The sequence below is a fragment of the Sturnira hondurensis genome, unplaced genomic scaffold (assembly GCF_014824575.4).
Source record: "Sturnira hondurensis isolate 20B ecotype Veracruz unplaced genomic scaffold, ASM1482457v3 Scaffold0022237, whole genome shotgun sequence".
NCBI lineage: Eukaryota > Metazoa > Chordata > Mammalia > Chiroptera > Phyllostomidae > Sturnira > Sturnira hondurensis.
This window is the reverse complement of record NW_028094868.1, coordinates 191,563-197,562: the sequence shown is the minus strand read 5'-3', so window position 1 is coordinate 197,562 and position 6,000 is coordinate 191,563. Positions and strand designations below refer to the sequence as shown.

The 6,000-nt window shown below is 40.4% G+C and overlaps 1 pseudogene; it reads left to right on the top strand.

The window, feature by feature from the left end:
- The first annotated feature begins 1,665 nt into the window (after positions 1-1,665).
- Positions 1,666-2,102, top strand: LOC118979325 (60S ribosomal protein L30-like; annotated as a pseudogene).
- Positions 2,103-6,000: the final 3,898 nt, after the last annotated feature.

The window sequence follows — 6,000 nt, the reverse complement described above, 5'->3', positions numbered from 1 at the left end:
CTGTCATTTAGAATGGAAGAGCAGATAAAGTGCTTCCCAGATAAGAGTTCATCATCACCAAGCCCTTGTTATGTGAAATATTAAAGGGATCTATCTAAGAAATAGAAGATCAAAACCATGAACAAGTAAAATGATAATAAACTCATAACTATCAACAACTGAACCTAAAAAAAACAAACAAACTAAGCAGACAAGTAGAACAGGAATAGAATCACAGAAGTGGAGATCACATGGAGGGTTATCATGGGGAGGGAGGGAGAATGGGGAAGAGGTACAGGGAATAAGAAGCATAAATAGCAGGTACAAGGGGGATGTTAAAAATAGTATAGAAAATGGAGAAGCCAAAGAACTTATATGTCTAACCCTTGGACCTGGACTAAGGGCAGGGAGAATGCTGGTGGAAGGTGGTATACAGGGTGGAGGGGAATAAAGGGGCAAAAAAATAGGACAACTTTAAAACCATAATCAATAAAACATATTTAAAAAACAATGTTAAAACCAACATCAAAAAAGCTAACAACAAAACATGCAGACCATGTGGCTCAAATTATTGGGACTTTTTGTGAGTTAAATAACATTATAGATACATAAGGATACCTCCTAATTGTACAACTTCAGGGGTGGTATTTAATTTGATTTTCTTTTTAAAAAATATTTTATTTATTTATTTTTAGGGAGATGGGAAGGGAGGGAGAAACAGAGGAAGAGAAACATCAACCAGTTGTCTCTCACATGACCCCAACCAGGGACCTGGCCTGCAAACCAGGCATGTGCCCTGACTGGGAATCAAACCATGACCTTACAGGTTACTGGCCAGTACTCAGTCCACTGAGCCACACCAGGCAGGGCATAATTTTATTTTCTAAAGACAACAATAAGCAGCATGTGTAATTAGGAATTAACTAGTATACTTGTAATTACACAAACAGCAGTAAAGGCAGAAAACATTAAGCAAACACGTAAAAACCTCTTGTCAGGATTATTTCTACTTAACTCAATTTTCATGGTTGAGTTTTGCAGAGTTGTTTTTCTTTCCTTCTAGTGTCAGTGATATTCTACATGTGACGCTGTTGGTCTGAATCCCAGATCCAAGAGCTGGAAGTTTCACCCTGCTAAATAGTTTAGGCTGGTTTCATTCAGCAGCCGGAGGCTTCATCAGTGGCAACACCTCTCAGCCATATGTCAATAAATAAATGTTATAGTAGGAAACAAATACAGAAAATGAGTCATCAGCTTTCTGTCTCCTCCTTTGGAAAGTTGCATTAGTCATACAATGAAACACATTTCATCCCCTTCTCTTTACCTTTATATAAATCCTTTTCAGTTTGAGTTTCCAAGGCTACTACAAGCTCAGTTGTAGGTCTCAAGTAACTTGGATGGTGAGCTCCAAAAGAACTGGAAGTGACCACCACCTACAAGGACAGTATGAAACAGAAAACAAGCTGCCACATGGCGAGTTGGTGGATTCAGAGACCACTTTTTCTGAGAGTTAGGATTTTGGAATGCTTTGTAGGGTGATGTAATCACACAAACAACCAGCTGTTGCAATTAAAGTCTTTTCATAGTTTCCACTTTTGCAGTTATGGAAAAACATGCAAGATAAAGGCGAGTTCAGTCTTGGGGCCCAATTAAAGCAGAGCTCTAAAAAATTGAAACCCAGGCTGTGCTTGGTAGGTGTCCATCCCGCATCTAATGCAGGAAGATGGTGGTTGCAAAGAAGATAAAAAAGTTGCTGGAGTTGATCAACTCTAGGCTCTAACATGTTATGAAAAATGGCAAGTATGTGCCGGGGTACAAGCAGACTCAGAAGATAATCAGACAAGGCAAAGCCAAACTAGTCATTCTTGCTAACAACTTTCCAGCTCTGAGGAAATCTGAAATAGATTACTATGCCATGTTGGCCAAGACTGGTGTCCATCACTACTGTGGCAACAATATTGAATTGGGCACAGTGTGTGGAAAATACTACAGAGTGTCCACACGGGCTCTCATTGATCCAGATGATTCTGATATCATTAGAAGCATGCCAGAACAGATTGTTGAAAAGTAAATCGTGAAAAATTTTTCTCTAATAAAACTGGCCAGAGCTTGGTTTGAAAACTACAAAAAGTAAAAAGAGGAATTGAAACCCATTATATTTTAGAGAAGAGTTGATTATCCTGACTACTTCTCCATCTAACGGCTTAATTTGGCTTATTCTTAAACCTGGAAATAATGGATGGTACCTCACAGTAGACTACTGAAACCATCATTCCATGGTCCCATTCACTGAGACCCCCATACCAAATATTTTTGAAATTACTTATTCTAGCCAATCAGCAACTGGTAAATACCTTGAAGTAATAGATTTAGATAATATGTTTTGTGTCTATTGTAAAGCCTCTCAATCACAGTCTTCCTTCTCCTCTGAAGGGACTGTATTCACTTTTACCAGCCTATCCATGGTGTATCTCAACAGTCCAACAGTAGTACAAAATCTTACCCTCCAAATCTTAACATGTTCCTTTCTCTAGGAGCACACATATGACATCCAACTGATGAAATCCTCCTCCAAGGAGTTTATTTTGACACACTTCTTTGTGACATACAAGCACTTACAGATGAGCTCACAAAAAGGGAATGGGCCATTGCTACATCAGTTAAATTCCTGACATTGTCAAGAAACAGCTATCAACTTTCTCAGCACTCAGAACATTTAAACAAATCCAGCATATTTTAGTTTTGGGGGTTCTGGTGGCAATATATTCCTCATTTATGAATTTTACTTAAGACCATTTATGCTGTTACATATTAACATATTTTGAATGGGTTACCTACAACAAAAGGCTCCAGAATCTGTACAAATTACAGGAAAACTGGCATTACTCTTAATGCCCTCCAGATACTTCATCTCTGTAGATGCTTTAGCAATCTCCTCTCATGCCTCCTGGTATCTCTGACATCAATTGCCAATACCTTCATGTAGGAAACTGCCCTCCTTATCCACATGCTTTATACCATTAGAGAGTAAAGTACTGGCTGCATACTGGGCCCTTCTGAAGATGAAAGTTCTCAAAGGCTCTTGAGCATGTGGCCCTCCTTACTCAGCTGACCATTACACCTGGGGTCATGAAAGCAGCATCTTGCAAGCTCAGCATGGCCACTGAGGTTTCCTTCATACCAGATGGAGCCAAACCATCTGGGTGTTCTGGTGTATCCCATCTGCAGGAGGCAGTGGCCTTCCCTGTTCTCAGTTTCTTGGCAGAAGCCATGGTACTGGAGTTCACCTATCTCCAACACTCTGTTGGCTACCTGTGAAGCCCTTTGGGATTAACTGAATAAACAATAATGGGAGTTTGTATACTTTATATTCGGTATTGTCATCATTACACATAATAAAGCTTATGGGAAAGTTGCTGCTTTTTATTCTTTAGCTACATCTTACCTGATCAAGGATGGGACTTCAGCAGAATTGGCTGAAGTAGGGAATCCAAGAGAGGGGTGATATTCTTTTGTATTCTATGTTCAAAAGTAAATAATAACATTCCCCCATGTTTAAAGTGCCCAGTGCTGAACTCACTATGTCCTCCCCAAACTACCTTCTTCCCCAGAAGTCCCTGCCTTGGGTAACAGCACCACATCCACCCAGTTTCCAAATCTACGAACATTCAAGTTATTCCTACTCTTACTTGTCAGCTCCTTTCCTATTTCTTAAGCTTGCCTCTTGCAGCTCTCAGCCTTTTCATTTCTGGAATGGGCTCCTAGGTGGCAAGGCCCACTTTGTCGCCCAGTCTGGTCATGGAATGCAGAAATTATTAGTGGAAAAATGCTTGAATTTAATCAGTCAGCATAAGTTTGCATCCCAGTGTTCACCCTTTACTACTAGCTCTATGATTTGGCTTAGGCTGATGGGAGAGCTTGGCTTCTGCAAAGTAGGACAGACTGAGTTTTATACATGAGGTGTGGCACTATGACTTGCTAGCTTATGATTTTTCTAAGTCATAATATCTTTTCTGAAAAATGCTCATAATACTAGTACCCAGCTCTCAGGGACATAATGTATGTGAAGTGCTTAGCCCAGTGCCTTGATGCATCATAAGTGCTCAATAATTGTTCGTGAATGTTAGTAGTTATCACTATTTTTACAATAGGAGGCTCATTAGCAGCCTCAGCCTCTGTGTGCAGTGTAGCCTAGAATAAAACATTGCTGCCCAAAACTTGTCTCTTGGTTGGGCCAGGTATTAACCATGGATGCCTTTGTCACCATGATGCCTTAGCTAACCTCTGCCACCTTTCACTGCTTCCCATGGTTCTGGTGAATTAATAGGCTTTGATTCTTTTCTTTTAAATCTCCTCTTACTTGGCTGGGTGGTGGTCATTGGAGAAGGTATGAATTGTTTTGATGTGGTGCCACCTCCCACTTACTATGAGAATCATCTGTCATACCCTGTGCATAGGATCTGCACCCCTGAGCTGTTAAGGACTGTTTTCTCTGGCCTACAACAATAGTTATAGCTTTGCCAGCTGGGCCTTGCCCCTTAAGGGCCCATTTTCCTCAGGCCCTCTTCTGCCTGGCCCTTGCTTCTTTCCTTCCTCCCTCTGGATGTTGCTGAATGGCAGCTGGATTTTTCTTAAGATGGTTGCAACAAAAGAATTCCCATTCCACAGGCTCTTCTACGATGGCATCCATCACTCCCTCCTCAGGAGGTGGTCAAATTCCCCTCTTTTTGAATGTGGGCCAGCTTTAGTGCATTGTTTAATAATTAACATTAATATTCTTATTAATTAATATTATTCATTATTGTTAGGATGTCTCTAATTAGTCAGGGATCTGACTTAGGCTTTCTTGCATGGTGTTAGGAGAGCAAAAGTAGGAGCTTCAAGGTCCCTTGAGGTCTAGGCTCTGTAACTCACAGAGTGTCACTTCCACCACATTTTATTGGTCAAATCTATCTATCTATCTATCTATCTATCTATCTATCTATCTATCTATCTAGCATCTATCTATCTATGTTAATAATTAATAGAATATGACATAAATGATGTCATATTGCTTCTGAGGTAAGTCGGAAAGGGCTATGTAGCTTCTGCCTTGGTGATCTAGAATTGCAGCTTACTAGTCATTTCCTCTTAGGGCCCCCACTCTCAGAACCTAGTCACCATGATGTGAGAAATGCAAGCCATATGGAAAATCCATGTGTAAGTGTTCCAGTTAACAGTCTTCGCTTAGCCTGTCCTTTGACTGTCAGACCAGGCACTAGCTGTCTGTGTAAATGAGGAAGGCACTTGGAAGAGGATGGTGCAGCCTCAGCCATTTGAGTCACTTTCATATGTTCAAGTAGTCATTCCTGATATTGTGAAGCAGAGAAAAGATATCCTCTTGTTCCCTGTCTGAATACCCAAGTCATAGTATCCATGTGCATAATAAAATAATGCTTGTTTTATGCCATGTCACCTGCTTTTGTCTGAAGCCATCAAGTTCAGGTGTGTGAACACTGTGAGCATAAACAGGATCCATTCATTTTCATCTGCACTGACTTTGTCTTTATTCAGGTCTTCACTCTCACACACTGGAATCTGTACCACAGTTTCACACCCACTCTTTTTGTTACTAGCTTATCACCATCCAGTTCACTTCCACCACATTCATTCACTTCCAGTGGCCTCTTTACACCACTTCCAGGGTTATTTCTCTAGAGAAACAAATCCAGTCACATCATTTTGAAAGTGCTGTATGTAACCTTCAACCTGATTTTGATCAAATGCTCCAGCCTCATCTACCTGCCACATTCTTACTGGAATTCTACATTTCTGCCACCTAGTGTTCTCACCATTCCCTAAATGCCATTCTTTAAACATGATGTGTTCTTACACACTGCAATATTGCATTTGTTCTTTCTTCTGTTTTCAACAAAATTTCCTCAACTTTTTCTCATTCCTTTCCTCCCCCTCTTTTTCTTTCTCTTCCTCCACCTTCCATACTTCCCTCCCTCTTTCCTTTTCTTCTTTCCCAGTTAATGT